At 41.9% G+C, this 16,013-nt stretch overlaps 1 protein-coding gene across 12 annotated transcripts in view; it reads right to left on the minus strand.

The window, feature by feature from the left end:
• The window catches only part of HIVEP2 (HIVEP zinc finger 2), a 194,825-nt gene extending 179,224 nt beyond the window's left edge, over positions 1-15,601 (minus strand). For 4 of the 12 annotated variants that reach the window (XM_063605487.1, XM_034962975.4, XM_063605481.1 and 1 more), the window contains exon 1: positions 13,888-14,157. The gene's annotated coding sequence lies outside the window, so the exon portion shown is untranslated. Of the gene's footprint in view, positions 1-13,887; positions 14,158-14,185; positions 14,340-14,577; positions 14,878-15,030 lie in introns of those variants that run through there. The other 8 variants (XM_063605485.1, XM_063605479.1, XM_063605482.1 and 5 more) reach the window with 4 other exon arrangements.
• Positions 15,602-16,013: the final 412 nt, after the last annotated feature.

Raw genomic sequence — 16,013 nt, forward strand, 5'->3', positions numbered from 1 at the left:
TAAATCTAAAATGTATTTATTTCCATAATGATTAAAAGAAAAGTTCCAAAATCAAAGTACCCACTCAGGAAACAATAACTTTTATTTTGGCAACAGATAATTATTAAATCTCAACTATCTTCTAATATATCACTTCTGCATATAGGTCTACTTGTTCTATCAAATACGTGACCATTTAAATATTCCTTCTTTACTATTCATTATGTGGAATAAGTCATCTGTGCAGGAAAATTAAGAGAGTTTTCTCATAGGCACTAAAGGCAGTCTAGAGCTCAAGTAGGAATTTTTTTTAATTGTTATTAAGATGCAACAAAACTTTATTGTATGCGTTTAAACTACTTGTAAGACTGCTATCTATATAGTGCCTTACAGTATGCTATATAGATAGCAGTCTTACAAGTAGTTTAAATGCATACAAGTACGTCCCAATATTCTGTATCCCCATTTTTAATCAACAGAAAAATATTAATTGATGAAAAGGTTAATTTATACTAAAATGACAATCATTTGAGCTCAGCCTAGTATCAGTATGGCATGTCATTTATATTGCCAAAAAGTAGGAGGTAGAAAAGGTATGTGTAACTGGCACAGGTGTGAATATAACAATATATCCATCAGCAATACACTTACTTTACCTTCATGATTAAAGTCACCATCCTTGAGATTGCTGGCTTTCTAGGACACAGACAGTATATAAAAATAATATGCGAATTCAAAGCAAACATGTCTTATATGCAAAATACATACACTCCTTGCTACTTATAAATGCAGTTGAATTTTCTGCATAGAAATTTTCACATACTTATCTTTTATCTGTTCGTTTCATTTCATTACATTGTGTATGTAGTTACAGAACTGTTCAATTCAGGGACCAAATTCTCAATGGGGTAAATTACATCTACCATTATCTATCGTTTTAAGTCCAAACCCCTTAAGCTGGAATATGAGTCCTTAGACCATATATCCCTATCTTCCTAACTTTCTCACCAACATTTACTTAATACATATTTTATGCTCCCTCAAATGAAATGCTTCTCTGAAAATACTCTTGACACTTTCCCATATTGGTGTGTGTGCCCAGGTAAAGCATTTCCTTTTGCTATCTCCTGAGTCCTCGGCCAGGGTTGATGTTGCGCCTTCTCAGTACTTCACGTGTGCCTCTCTCATGGTACTTAACCTGCTTCTTTTAATTACCGCTTCCCTTACGTCATTCTTTTCCTCAGTATGGTAGATTATAAAGTCCTGATGATGAGAATAGTGACTCTTCTTTATATTTTATGTTCTACTTACATTTATATTCTATCTATATTTATACTCTACTTCATATTCCCATATATCTTGCACATACCAGAATCTCAAGAATTATATTTGTTAAAATCAATTTGCATTACATTATTATACATTCCAACTCTGTTCTAGTTATACTACATAAAAAGTCTCAGCAAGCATGGCTAGTCCTTTTCTGTAAAACGTTTCTAAGCCAGTTGGTAAGAGGCTGTCTTCTGGAAAGTAAATGGTAATAAGCAATTTATTTTTGAGGAGTTATAAAAAAAAACTCAGCCTGGAGTAAATTTCAGACATGAACAATCTGATCCCTGGGAAATTAATAAAATAAAAATGAAAACAACATCCTATGAGGTCTAGTTGAAAGAACTGGGAATATTTAGCCTGGAGAAAAGAATACTTAAGGTGAACAAGATTGCTATCTTTAAATAATTGTAGGATTGTCATGCAAGACAATGAGTAAACTTGTTCTAGATAGCTGGAGAGGGCTCAACTGCTGGTAACTAGAAATGTCCAAGAACGGAATAGGTCTCCCTAAGAAATAAAAAGGTGTTTAAGTAGAATCTGAATGCAAGCAGTCCTTGGTAATTTGTCCTAAGTGATTTCTTGCTCAGTTAGAGATTAAATGATGCCTCCAATAGTTTTATCTAATCCTGAAATTCTGTAAGAAACTTTACATTGCAGAGTGTCCTGTCACCAGTTGACAAACCAAAACTGAAACATCAGATCCTATACCTAAGAAAATTAATCAGCATATTTAAACTAGACACTTTAAGAGATGCCCTAAATAAGGCATCATTGCAGTAACACAAATTGTATCACAATGAAAGGAAGAAGTAAAATTTCTCACAAAAAGCTCAACTGGGACCGATGATGCAGCCTGCTCAAAACCAAAAGCTGACCCATCAGAAAGAAAGCAATGGGAACAGGTTGCACTAAATACGGAAGCAGTCATTTGCATGTTCCAAAAGAACCTCAGAATTTCATTTCTTCATGCCTGCCCCACTCACTGCCTCGTTTATTTAGAAATACTTACATGTCAAATACAAATAAGAATAGTAGCCTGATGTATACAACTGTGTGGCATACTGTAAAACTTTGAAATGAAATTTAAACCAAATTGGTTTGGCTCAAAGGAAATTAAAAATGTTAGATATACTGTTTGGCATTGTTTGATTTTTAAAGCTATAAGAAGGCTTAGTATAATAATAGCAGGCTTCAAAGCAATGGGAATTTTGTGATTAATTTCAAAATGTCTTCTGTTTGCTTCATACTGCTCTCATCCTACAGCCGACAAGAATATAGGAAAAGAAGGACTATCAGGATAATGTCTTCACAATATAAATTATTGGGATTATTTGTGAAGATGTAAAATTTTTCCAGATGGCTATTAATACCCATCAGGACCATTTTCAGACATCATTAGGTTTCACATTAGCAAACTCCCACCAAACATAGCCAAAAACCAACTGATGACTGAACAGACTTGGACTTTGTCCATTAGAAAATTTAATTTCCACACTCAGTGTCTAATTATTTGTTATATCCTATACTGTCAGATTATTATTTTAAAAGGTCATTTAGAATATTCTCAGCCACTTGACCCATTTTAAAATTTACACTTGATTGAAGTTGGGCACCAAGTTTATCATGAATAGTACTAAGGTCATTTGAAAAAGTAAACAGATTACAAATCCAAAAACAAATGTCTTTAGAGCCCTTTCCTTTTGTTTGAATGTGGGTATAACTCTCTGAATACTTTGTGACACAAGTGCATTAGTGACCTACACAAAATTTAAATCCATCAGGAGATATTATAACAAGCTGTGGAACTGCTGACCATTATCTTTCTGAAAACAATTACATAGGCCTGTAATAAATTGCATCAATATCAGTCAATTATCTCAACAACACTCTACTAACCCTTGTCACCAATGTATTGCTGTATATCAGATTTTTTTCAACAATTGAATTATTCTCAAAACTTAGTGTTGCTTCACACACTAAAAATAGCCACTCTAATTCTCTTGTGTTACCCTGCTGTATTCCCAGGAGGTAGGGGAGTGCTATAAACAATGCTTCATTTTTACAGATGAAGAAATAATGAAATATAACAGAGGTACAGCCTCTTGGCCTGAATCCTTTTGAAAATCAATAATAAGGCAAGCAATCAACTAGTGGGGTCAGAGTTTCAAGTCATCCATTCTGGTGTTCTCTAGAGCTCCAGTGTAGGCTCTAATGAGCACAGCCTCACAAGAACAGAAAAGATATCTGAAATCCTCATTTTACCCAAAAAGGCTACATCTCTATATCTCTCCCAACATAAACTTTGACACATGACTACTGACAAGAAAATAAATTGAATGTTTATAACCCTGGATTTTTCCCTTGCTTAGAGAAAGCAAATTTATTAAAATGTAAGCATCAGCAGAAGAAAGAAAAATAAAGTTTGATAACTATTCCACGGATAATTAGAAGCTGAACTTCCCACGATCTATCCATAAAGTACTGGACCAGCCATCAAAACCATCCCAAGGGACATTGCTGAGTTGCAAAGACAGAGGCTTTCACCACTTGCTTTGCATGAAAGGAAACCGTTTCACCCCAGCCTTTCCTCCTCCATTTGTCTTGGCCTACATGGGGCAAGGGTGTGTAGTGGGGGAAAGGAATACACTCCCTCTTTCACACCTAATTGATCCAAACAGGCACACCAAGAAACAATGCTTCCTCAAACTCCACAATCATGAGCAACAGCCACCTTCACACAGCGTCCTTCTTAGAGCACCCTGAACAGAATATGGTCAAAGAAAGCTGTCCTAGATGGAAGAATCCCAGTTCAGCTATAAGCTCCCCTATCCAACTGTAGGGAGAAACATAATTCAAAAAGGCCCTATCTGTTCACTCGCTGCAAAAACAAATGGGAAGTTTAGAGCCTGGGAAGCCCGCAACTACGGGTTTAAGAGATATTTGGGATTGCTGGATGGACACATGGAGGCACTTGTTTCCTGGGGAACATTAAAACCAAATGTGCCAAGAAGCACTTAAAAGTGCACAGACAGGCTGGGTGCAGTGGCTCATGCCTGTAATCCCAGCACTTTGGGAGGCTGAGGCGGGGTGGATGACTTGAGCCTAGGAGTTGGAGATCAGCCTGGGCAACATGGCAAAACCCTGTCTCCACAAAAAGTGCAAAAATTAGCTCAGTATGGTGGCAGGTGCCTGTAGTCCCAGCTACTTGGGAGGCTGAGGTGGGAGGATCGTTTGAGCCTGGTAGTCGGAGGTTGCAGTGGAGGCCCAGATTGCACCACTGCACTCCAGTGGGGGCAACAGAGTGAGATCCTGTCTCAAAATAATAATAAAGTAAAGGTGCACAGATTGATGAACTCTGGCTATTGGCACAAAGACTAGACAGGACTTGAGCTCCTGGAGGATCTCCTTCATCTGGATCTCATGGTCCCCATCTTATAGTGTGGCAGGTGTTTTTCCTTACCATTTGGACCGTAAGCTTCTTGAGAATTATGACTTTAAACATCCACCAAATATCAACTGTATGCCCAGCACATGTCATACACTGTATTGAGCACACTTTTGTGAAAGTGAAACCATCCTAATCCACTAGAAATTTTATAGCAAAAATTATCAGTTAAAAGATGAATAATTCACTTAAACAAGATTAAAAATATAAACTCTGAATATAATTTAACTACTTCACTTTGGCAAGCTTATAAATGCATTTAACAATAGGATGTGTCACAAAAATTAGCCGCGCATGGTGGTGCCAGCCTGCAGTCCCAGCTACTCAGGGGACTGAGGCGGGAGATCATTTGAGCCCAGGAGGTCGAGGTTGCAGTGAACCGTGATCGTGCCACTGCACTCCAGCCTGGGTGACAGACCGAGAACTTGTCTCAAGAAGAAAAAAAAAAAGGATGTGTCATTTGTAAACCATTTTTTTCTTGCCCATAATAAAACAGCCAGCACTTAATTCTCTCTCTCTCTCTCTTTTTTTTTTGAGATGGAGTCTCACTCTGTCAGACAGGCTGGAGTGCGGTGGGGCGATCTCGGCTCACTGCAACCTCTACGTCCTGGGTTCAGGCGATTCTCCTGTCTCTGCCTCCCAAGTAGCTGGGACTACAGGCACGTGCCACCACACCAGGCTAATTTTTGAATTTTAGTAGAGATGGGGTTTCATCATATTGGCCATGCTGATCTCGAACTCCTGACCTTGTGATCCACCCACCTCAGCCTCCCAAAATGCTGGGATTACAGCCGTGAGCCACCGCCCAGCCACCAGCACCTAATTCTACTAGTTATACAGGTATGAAGGGCCATAATGCTGAACCATAAAAATGAATTTTTAAAAAATCTAGTGCTATAATATTTAGGTGTCAAAAACTACCTTACTATGAAATATATGTACATACATACATACACATATATATAAAATAAATGGGGTATTTCATTAGTGATTTAATAAGTCTTACGATGTTTCTTTGTTATTTGGGTTAAGAGAGACCACTATAAAAGCAGAGATCCTGTAAACACTGAAAAGTAATGCAGTGACTGAATTAGCCATAAAAAGTTTCTAAATTAGTCTACTAGAATGTAAACTCCATGAAGGCAAGGAATTTTTTTTTTTTTTACTATTTTTGTCTATTGATGGATCTCCAGTGTCTAGAACAGCACCTTTCCCAGAGCAGGTGCTTAATAAATCTCTGTTGAATTAATAAATTTTTTTAGAATTAAAGTCAACAGTCCTGTGAACACCCAAGTTGAGTCTCTTAAGTAGGCCCAAGGCCCCACGAGTAATCACTGGTCCTCTGGCTCTTGCACGGAAGTTCAAGTGGGGTAAGGGGTAATTCAGGCCCCAAAAGCTATTTTTAGAGCAAGAACTTCAGAATGATTTTCCACAAAGAACCAGAGAATTTAGTTCACTTCATTGGCATAGCACTGGCTGAGCTCAGTGAGAAACACCCCAGATTTTAATTGATATTTCCATTTGTTAACTGTTAAATGTGAAACCATGTCATTCTAACATTGTTTCTTAAACCATTTCAGTCAAGAGTTTAATGGACCATTTGAAAATATTTAATATTTTACTGTCACAACAATTTGAATTGTCCTATGTTTTTCTTATAGTCTAATACCTTGTTAATAATAACGCATAGCTACCAGGTATTAAACGTTTACTATGTGCTCATTGAGATGGGTACAAACATTCTCATAAAAATTTCCCAATGACTCTTGAATGGGTATTATCCTCATTTTGTAACCTCAGGGAGGTTAAGTAACATACCCAAATTCCCCCAGGTGGTGGTGGAGCTGGAATTTGCCCTATTCTGTCTGACTTCAAATCCAGGTTCTTAATCCCGTGGGCTACCTGTTTATCCATATACTACTAAGGGGAAACATTGTGCTAAGTGATAAATATGGTTGGCCTTTTTTAAATATTTGAAATAATTTTGATGTGTAAACAATTGCTTATACTGCATGAAATGGTAAAAAGACAAAGCATTTTCGGAGCCAAAGAACCCTGAATTCAAATCCTGCTTCACCAATGACTATCAAAGCATCCCCGCAAAAACCTTTCTGAATGGAAGTTTCTTTAAGTGTACACATCAAGATAAAAAACTAAATCTTCTCAGGGTGGTTGTGAGGGCTAAGTGACGTAATGTGGAGAGAGAGCCTGGGATGGAGCCTGGCACAGGTGAGTGCTCTTTAAGCCTAAATTGCCTTCCTTCTAACGGATTTGCTAAATTGGCACTGTGCTGATTTTTTTAAGTGTTTAGTTCATCCTTGTAATACCATAATTACAGAATATAATGACATTGCATTCTCTACAACTACAAAGTAGAATTTATAAACTGATAGAATATGAGCTGGAAGAAGCTTTAGGAGCCATCTGTTCCAATCTCTTCCATTTCCAAATGAGGTCCAAAGAGCTTCGATGACTTGTTTCCAAGTTTTCACAGAAAGTTAATTGCAAAGACAGGACTAGATCTTGCGTCCCTCCCACCCCCACTCCTGCTATACCCTCCGCTTTTGCTTCACATTACACAGGCGTGGCAACGCATGTAATTTTCTAACAATTAAGCAGTATAAAATAACCTCAATTTAATTGCATCCAATTAACAAGCCAAATTAGCGTTTCATATGTACACTATTAAACTAGTTGTCTGCCTTCCAAAAGAAATAAAACACTGTTTCAAATAAATCTAGCATTTTAGTGAACAAAGCTACTTACAGTTTAAATCACCTTTCCTATAATCTTCTTTATATGGAATTAGACATTAATCTCCATTTTAAAAGAAATATTTTCTGCAACTATCAGGATGAGAATTCACGCTGTATTTAAGTAGCAAAATTTTCTCTCTCACAGAACACCTATGGTTTTCTATGATTTGTATATGTGTGTATGCACACGTGCAAACCTGTACACATATGCACGCTGTCAGATCCCTAATCAAATACAAACGAAGGTGTGTCTACATTTACCTACTGCCCTAGTTTCAAAAGTCCCACCTTTTCCCTAGGCTTCTGAACTCAAGTGAATCTGTCACAGTGCAAATAATAAGAGCTTCGATGATCTGCTTTTTTTCTTTTTGCAGAGAAAATGAAACCATTAAATAAATCTTTGCCAAACAAAGCACTGCACTTCAAATACACTGCACTACACTATCTGTCCAGTATTGTAATGATTTAGATACAGCTGGGTATCAATTAAAAAGCAGTATTCCAGTTAACCACGAAATGAATCAGTGGCCCATTCCTTATACATGTATCCCTAAAAATATAATTACCTTGTAATTTTAACTATAAACATGTCTGCAAGTTGGTGTTTGATGGTCAACTTTCACTACTAATATTTATAAATATATTCCATAGTAAAAAAAAATTTATATTAGGTTAAAATAATAATGCAATACTTAAAATGTTCAAATTGACAACCTGTCATACACATTTGGCCATGTTTAACAAAATATTTTAATCACTTTTGTTACTTACTTTTAGGGTACTTTTAAACACATCAATTAACAGAATAAAAGAATTCATATTATCATTCAGTAGGGGCAACTTTCATTACTTCTCTTTAGGATATTTTGGCAATCTAACTGTCTCCTTGCCACCAAGATATTCATCCCATATACCCTCATAAGCTTTCTGAAACACACACTTTATAGCATCACCTCTGTGCTCAAAAACCTTCAGTGATGTCCAGCTTTCTCTGCAGGTCTTTGAGGCACCACAAGATCTGGAGCTACGTACCTTTCCAGGCTCCCAACTCCTCCTCTGCCCTGGTACTATCCCTGTCCCCTCCCATCCCAGGTCAGAGTATGAGGAGCTCCTGACTCCCTTCTTTACTCAATGAAATTCTACTTAACATTCAAGATCCTCAGTAAAAAAAAGAATCACCTCCTCTCATAAGAACCCTCTAATCTTTCCAGTTGGAAAAAATCCTGCTTCCATTTATACTCTACTCCCAATTGTAAGTTTTAATAAAGTTTACTGTAAGCCATGTCTCTTCTAGATTGTAAAATGTTTGAAGTTGGAAATCATCATCCTTTTATCTCTGTTGCTCATTCTGACTCTTGATCTGACTGCAGAGCCCAAGCTTGGAACTACTACATAAAATAGACTCTTTTTGTCACCTAAATTGAATCTCCTACATTATATAAATTATAAAACAGAAAAAAAAGTAATCAAATGATGCAGTGGACAAAATAAAGGAAAGTGATTTTCACTAACCTCTGTTTCTACTCTTTTGCTTCATATTTTCATGTCACACAGACCCCTAATCACATGGAAAGTAAGAAATCAGAACTAAATTTCTCCAAAGATCCTGATACTTGCAATCATGAGGAGAAATTATTGGCATACTTGAATGTCTCAGCCCTTTGCTAGTTGTTTGAAAATATATAGATCTAGCTCATGCAGGGCTCCAAAGATTAATTGGTTACTTCACACGGCGACCTTGTAAAGACTTCTGAATTGGTAGTTATTTATTAATTGAATCAATGATGCTGGCTATTTTTGTTAACTGGAGCACCAAATAAGTATTTTTAGAACTTAAATTATTTGTTATTAAAAAAATCTGCAAATAATAATAGTTAATTTACAGGTAAGTCCTTCAAACTGAAGTCATTACATATACAGTCATTAAAAATTCCAGGTGCTCCAAGACAATTGATGTGGAAGCACTGAGAAGAGACAGGCGTTATGCACAAGGTTCTTCCAATTTCAAGGTCCTACCCCTCAAAATTGCCTCTCCAAGGATCAACCTGTAACATGATCATTTGGAGGGTCATGATGTGTCCTGATTTGCCAAAGGCAGTCCTCACATATGTCAGGTTGGATAATCATTCCTGTGGTCAACCTTCCTTCAAGGCCCTGCATTACCTTTCTCTTATCAGCCCCACTGGCTTGTTTTTAACTCCTGGAAGGAGCTCCTTTAGTGGTTCGGGTCATTATTTATACCTGCGTGTCTAGCACAAGGCCTAATCTACAGGAAATACTTGTTGAATGACTGAGAGAGTGAATTGCATTGACCAGCAATAACATGGCACCAGTCATAGTACTCTGAATAGAGGATTAAGATTATATGTGAGTGACAAGTCAAAAAGGTTGGCCCTGGGTACTTCCTGAACTTACTTCCATCACTCTGTGACCCAGAAGTAGCAGGTGAGACCCCCTCTGCTTTCTGCCGAGAATCACCCTCAGGCACATAAACATCATGTTCATCTCTTCCTCTCTCCAAAGCACTTTCTCAAATAGATGTAAACAATTAGATCCCAAATTTTAAGGAGGTTGGAAATCTAAAGTTATAGACACTTGTAGAATAGATCACGTCATAGAAAATACCTCAAATGATGAGTAATGGGAGTGTATGTTAAGATAGCACAAATTCGGCCTAGAACAATAGTGACCCAAATATCAGGCAGTTCTGATTCTATTCTAAATGCAGTCACAAAGCCAGTTTAGGCCTGTGTCTATCTAATGTCGATATTCACGGTCCATCTCAGAGAAGCCAAAGATTGCACAGACCAAGAAAGCTGTGTTATATCCTCTTTCCCACGACGATTTCGGAGTTGTGACACAATAATAAAGTGCTAAAATGTTTTCCCAAATCAGTTAGTGGCATCTCATAGCTACAAATACTGGCTTACTCAACCTCTTTTTCATAAGCATTGCCATAAATATCATACAGAAAGCAATGCTTTTGATTGTGACCAAATACCAGGAACAAAGAGAAAATACTACTTCTCATACAATTACTTTAAAATAAACATGATCTTATTTTCATAAAGTTTTCCTATTTCCCTTTAATCCTCTGTGTTCATCCCAAACACTGTAAATCCTACAGGTTTCACAGTACAGCCCTCACTTGAATATTCACTAAAGTTTAGCTCCATACTAATACAGGATCTGCCTGTATGGTTAAAGCGAATCCATACACTCTGGATGGGTTTGAAGTTCCTTATGAAACCTTAATTTCATTAAGTTGAGTTAGCAAACTTCCTCTGCTCCTTTTTATAATATCACTTTAAAAGTTGTAACAGTTAAATACCAAGTTTTAGCCAAAATATGAATTCATGATGAATTCACATATAAATCCATGAACTGGAAGCATATCATTGAAATTTTCAGGTAGATATTTAAACTGTGAACCGTTTCTCCACCTACAGAACTAATGTATAGACCAACAGAGAGTTCCTCTGATGCTGATCACGTACCAAAATATGAAAACGGTGTTTATTTTTAACAAATAGGAGATGAGCACCCTGTCTGATCCACAGCCATATATCCAATTGACCTTAGCCACTTTTCCCTTCTGATAATAATTACATGTCAGTTATTAAATTACTTTACATCCTCATGGATTATACTTTCACTCATGCCAACTAACATTTTCTATCATTCTTTAAAATTACTTTTCCTATGTGAAGCTTTCAAATTGACTTTAGCTAATTACTGATAATAATTTAAAAACTGAAACCCAACTCAAATAGTGTACTTGTTATAATTCAAAAGCTGAAACCCAATACAGTGTACAACACAGTTATTTGTTATTGCTGCTGTTAAAATGAGCCCTGCTTTGAAAAAAAAAATGGCAAATTCTGGAATAAGATTTTTCATTTTAAATTAAATCAGCATAAAAGAGTCAACCAGATCTTCTGAATAGTGACAAAGTGCCAAAAGTTCAAGCAGACACATGCACCATTACTCCACAAGGAACGTCTCCATATATACTGTCCTCTGTTTTGTTTTCATGGTAACAAGAACATTCACAAACACATCTCATGCAAAGGAGCCTGATCAATCAAAATATTCTGCTGCTTAATCTTTCAATGTAATCAAAGAGAATTATTTTCCTATGTGATAATATACACATAGTAAATTTTTCACATTCCATGTTAAATAGGAATATAGAAATGTTTTATGTACTTTAGTGGTATTTTACCAAACACCTCTACAAGGATCTAACCAGTTAAAAATCAGTTAGATCTTACATTTGTAAGATCATTAATATACCACCATTCCCAAAATTATCCCCGAATCAGTCACACATCAATTTACTCTTGAATACCCTTGTATAAATATAAGCCATCTCTAATAAAGTTAGCCACATAAAATACAATCACTGTAACAAAAATACAGATGCCAATAAGCAAATTTTGTTTTATACCCGACCTATGCTCGACGCAAGAAATTGTCTCAATGTTCAAAAGATTCATCATTGTAATGTAACACATTTCTGTATATAAGAAATATACTGCATATTTCAAACCTAGTGGTCAAAGGGATTATGACACTTGAAACAAACACATTATCATTAAGTAAATACTGGTAAATCCCTTTCAGCTCACAAGGCAAATGTACAGTTGTCATTTGGTACTATGACTCCTTAGGGTTCCACAGGGAATTTTCTCTTAATAATGAAAATGATACCCACTTTAGTCACAGAAAGGGCATTTCTGTTCTGATAAACCATTTGGCCTATATCCTAAAAATCAAACCCAATCTACTCATTCCACAATCTACTTTGTTAAAATTCTGCTTCTGGCACTCTTATAAGGTGAAAAAGCAATGAGACATTTGCTACATATGTAGCAAACATATGTGATCTATATGTGCAAATATTTAAAATAACTTGGTTTGCTCAAGGGCAAATATCACCAAATATTACTATATCACTGGAGGAAACATTTCTAATAAAGTTAAATGGCCTTTTTCTAGGAGGACAGATCATTGCAAATTTAATTAAAATGGATCTTATTAATATTTCAAGTAATTTCTGGGCTTGATTATGCACTACAAAAGAAACAACTGTATTGAGGAGAAAAATCAATAGCCCTTGACTAGGGCTCTGGGTATGCTAGAAAAACACAGATCTCTTGTGAATTATTGAGGTCTAGCTTTAGGGTTGGGGGCGAGTACCAATATTCATTTGGAGGTAAATTGAGTTATTTTTAAAATGGCAGAAAAGGAAGGAGAAAAATCAGTTCAAATTTTCCATTATAATGAAAGTACAGGAAACAAGCCTTTCTATATTCATTTTAGGCCTAAATAACTCTGCAGAGAATAAGGGTTTTGCAATGTCAGTTGCACACACAACTTCCTGTGTGAATGCTAAGCCATTACAGGTGTCCTAAGGCCTCCAGTGAAACCTATTATCAAGAGATTCCTCTGGTCTCCTCGAAGTCATCCCCAGCGCCCCCCATCCGCCGCCCACACATTATTGCTTCTCTCCTCCAAGTGTCTTGATTAAGGACCCTCTCTCTTCTCCGCACTCCCGAGGTTAAAGTGCCCCCGTTCCCTTGGTGTAGCTGGTTACAAGCTTTTCCGTTAGGGAGGACTAGTGCCTGCAGTCCTTTTTAGTTAGATGCTTTTAAGTCAGAGATGAGAGGAGCCACTTGAAGAAACCCTCCTTCCCTTCTTCCTTTCCCCCACTGGGAACCAAGTCCCTGAAGGACAACACCCAGGGACGCTTCCTGACTTTCTATCCCCTCACCCAATTTGGGCTTGGAGGGTTGGGGTCGCATTTTCTCATGTCCTCTGCTGCACTGGATGTGTTATGTAAGAGGGACAGAACGCGGGAGGCACATGCGTATAAAGCGCACCGATCTGTGATAACAGCTGGGGTAGCAGAGCGGATCTGGAGTCCACCCCCCCCCCACCAAATACGACAGACCCCACACATGCACATCAGCACCCCCTCCCCCACACACCCACCCACACACACACACACACACACACGCACACACCCAGAGCAATGTTTTCCTGTCTCACCCCTACCAGTACCAGAGGCACAGAATGGAAAGGCGGGGGGTGGGGGTGAAAGGAGGTGAAAGAGGAGGAGGAGCAGCAGCAGCACATCTGCTTTGATAGCAGCCGGCAGTGCCGCCGCGGCAGAGAGCCCCTCGTTAACCCCCTTCCTGTGGCTGCACCACGTCATGGAACATTCCCGGAACGGGCCAACGTTCCACCCACTTCAGGGAACAGACATAAAGGCGCAGACCCAGTTCCCCACAGTGCACAGCCCAAACACACATGTCCCTTCCCGATCCCCGGCCAGACGGACAGACAAACACGCATGCAAACCGCCCCCACCCGTCTCCACGCGCCCGGGTCCAGCAGGCAGCGGCCAGAGCCGCTCTGCAGCCGGTGCACCCGCAAGGCGAGGGCGCCTCCGCCTGAACCTTCCATCGAGACAGTCCCCTCCTTCCTCGCTTCCTTCCTTCGCTCCTTCCTTCCTTCCTTCCTTGCCCGGGAGGTAAAGGGAGTCACTGAAATGCCCAGAGCCAGCGCCTTCGCTGCGCTCGCTCGGCCGCAGGCCGGCGGCCCGGGCCTCGCGCCGCCAGCCCGCCCGGCCGCCTGCGCCGCGCGCCGCGGCCCCCTCCCCCGCTACCTGACAACGGGCCGCCGCCGGCCGCCGCAGCCGCAGCGGTGGCCGGGCCGTGCGCGCCGGTGCACGTCGCTCATTAGTAAGCAGGCACATTCCTGCCTCCAGCGCTCCCGCGCGGCCCCCTCCCCCCAGGACATTACGCAAAGCAGCCTCCCCTCATCTGCATAGATCCGCGGCCAGGGTATTCCCCGCATTTCCCCACGCGCCCGACACCCCTCCCGCGGTCTCCCCCATCCCCGCCCCCTCCGACCCTCACCCTCGGGCCACCGGGAAGGGGCTGGGGGCACACGCCGGGGAGCGGGGGACGGAGTTCGGCGGCGGCGATTCCAATATAAAGTGAAACAAGCTCCCAGCGCCGAAGGAGGCAGGAAAAACCCAGCGTCCAGGCCACTTACCGAGCCGAGGAGGGACCTAGATTCCCGCCGCTCCGCTCTCGCGGTGGCCGGTCCGCCCTCCGCGCACCCCGAGGCTGCACCCAGCACCCCAGACGCGAAACGTGGAGGAACGCTGTGAACGAGCCGGGAGACCCTCCAAGTTGCTCTGGGCTCCGGGGAGCGTCAAGGTCCAAGACACAACTTGGCAAAGACTTGTGCCACAGTCACCGAAGATGTTTGTGCGGAGACCCTCCTGCGGGGAACGACGGCGCTCGGCGGCGCCCCGCTCTCCTCCTCTCCACCCCCTCACCTCCAGCCCGCCTCCCGCCGGCCGCCCGCCTCCGGGCCGCGAGCCCCTCGGGCGGCTGTCAGCTCCCGGCCGCCGCCGGGTGACAGGGGAGGGAGGAGGGCGCGACGCGGCGGCCCGAGCCCCAGCGGGCGAGGGGGATCCTCGCAGCCGCGGCGGCCGCTCACCTGGAAAGTCACCGCTGAGGAGGAGGAGAAGGAGGACGGGGAGGAGGAGGGAGAGGAGGAGGGGGAGGAAACCCCCCTGGTGCCCTTGTTCTCGCTGCCGCGGCGGCCGCTCCTCGCCAAGGCTGAGCGTGTCTGGTGGGGGGTGTCTGGTAGCATTTCCTTAAGGACAGAGGGAGGGCGGGCGCGGAGGGAGGGAAGAGATCCCGACCGCCAGCCCAGGCTCCTCTTGCCTTTATTTATTTTTCTGACACTGTATGGAGATGGGCCCGGGGCAGGGGCCGCCGGGCTCAGGCGGGAGCCGCGAGGCCCGGGCCGCAGCTGTCTGCGTGCGGGAGCCGCAGCGGCCGCCTCCCCTCCCGGGCTGTGGACGCACCGGGTTATTCCTGGCAGCGCCTCCCCGAACAGAAGTTACTAGGAGGAGTGCGCGGCGAGGGCGGACGGGGGGAGAGGCGGAGGGAGGGAGGGAGGAAGAGGGAGAGACTCAGCCAGCGACGTCATCGGATCCCCCAGCGCGTCCCAGGGAGGGAGGCTGAACCAGAAAAACCAGTCTGGAGCCAGTGAGCGAGAGAGGGATGTGCGGCGCGCGGGGCGACGGGGGAGGGAGGCAGTCGGGAGGGCAGGGCCGGGCCCCACGGCTGCCGCTGCGGGCGGGGAGATCGCGGCCGCGCACTCGCTCGGTCGGAGCGGGGAACTCCCCGGAGAGCCGGTCTCTACTTGTCATGCAAAAAAACTTGGGCATCTCTAGGAGCCTGAGAATTTCCTTTAAGGATGTGGAAACCTCCTCCGTCCCCACCCCTTCCCCATTTCCCAGAGAATCGTTGTCTGCCTTCCTGACGAACGGAATTGTATAATTAGTAGTGCCCTTAGATTTGGAACCAGTACTCCGGATCCCTGGCCTCTCCCCGCCCCCTGCCTCTACTCACAATTATGTTATCGGTCAAGAAAAGCAAAATCAGACTGTGGCTCCTGGCTGGGTTTCTGGA

Source organism: Pan paniscus, chromosome 5 (assembly GCF_029289425.2).
Source record: "Pan paniscus chromosome 5, NHGRI_mPanPan1-v2.0_pri, whole genome shotgun sequence".
In the NCBI taxonomy this organism is placed as follows: Eukaryota; Metazoa; Chordata; class Mammalia; order Primates; family Hominidae; genus Pan; species Pan paniscus.